This window comes from Belonocnema kinseyi, chromosome 7 (genome assembly GCF_010883055.1).
Source record: "Belonocnema kinseyi isolate 2016_QV_RU_SX_M_011 chromosome 7, B_treatae_v1, whole genome shotgun sequence".
Taxonomy (NCBI): Eukaryota; Metazoa; Arthropoda; class Insecta; order Hymenoptera; family Cynipidae; genus Belonocnema; species Belonocnema kinseyi.
The window spans coordinates 49,553,108-49,553,984 of NC_046663.1; positions in this window are offsets into that span (position 1 = coordinate 49,553,108).

Sequence of the window (877 nt, forward strand, 5' to 3'; positions counted from 1 at the left end):
CGTCGCTTGGCCCCCAAGGCAGTTGTACGTTCTGTCTTACTAGTGCCGGTGTCGGAAAGGTCTCGCTTCGCTCGATTTCTCGTCTCGTCGTCTTCGTCCGCAGTCTCGGGCCGCCTGGATCTTCCCGGACGCTACGCAACTCCGGACACCACCGCCCCTCGCACCCCATCTCCCCGCAAGCGACCCCACCTCGAGGAAAGTGATGACGATGACGTCATCATCCTAGAGGAGTTCGAGCTTCTGCGCTCACCCCTGCCTCCTCCGGCCAAACGCGCTGGCGGAGAGCACCGACACGACCTAGGTTAAGGGTGCACCCCGCATCCACCAGCAGCCACCCACGAGTCATCGCAATCAGCCTCGGTCCATGCAGCGCCTGGACGAGTTCCTGAGAGCGAACAACCGGAGCCTTCCCATCCGAGGATTCCCCTCGACCGCCACCATCTCCAGCAGCAGCCGTCGTGGTTCACAGCCTCTACCCGGGAGGGTACGACCGGCTCGCCACACGACCATCCACACCAGCAGACACTAGGACCCCAGTGGTTAGTGGCCTCTACCCCGGAGGGTACGAACGGCCCTCCACCCGCAACCAGTGGCCAAGGATAGTGGTTAGTGGCCTCTACCCAGGAGGCTACGAACGGCCCTCCACGCGGTATCGTGAGGCACGTCGTCTCACATACCGAACACCTATCAAACCACAACATCGTTTTTAGATCAAGTCGGGTTCAGCCACCACCCACGTAACCCGGCTTGTATCAAATTGGCGGCCCGAACGTGTGGCTCGAGAAATCTTCTTTGAGTTTCGGCAGAGGTCGAAACCGGGCCCATGATCCGCTCACCGACTCCGCAACGCCGTGCACCTGGCAGGCCACCGAGGACG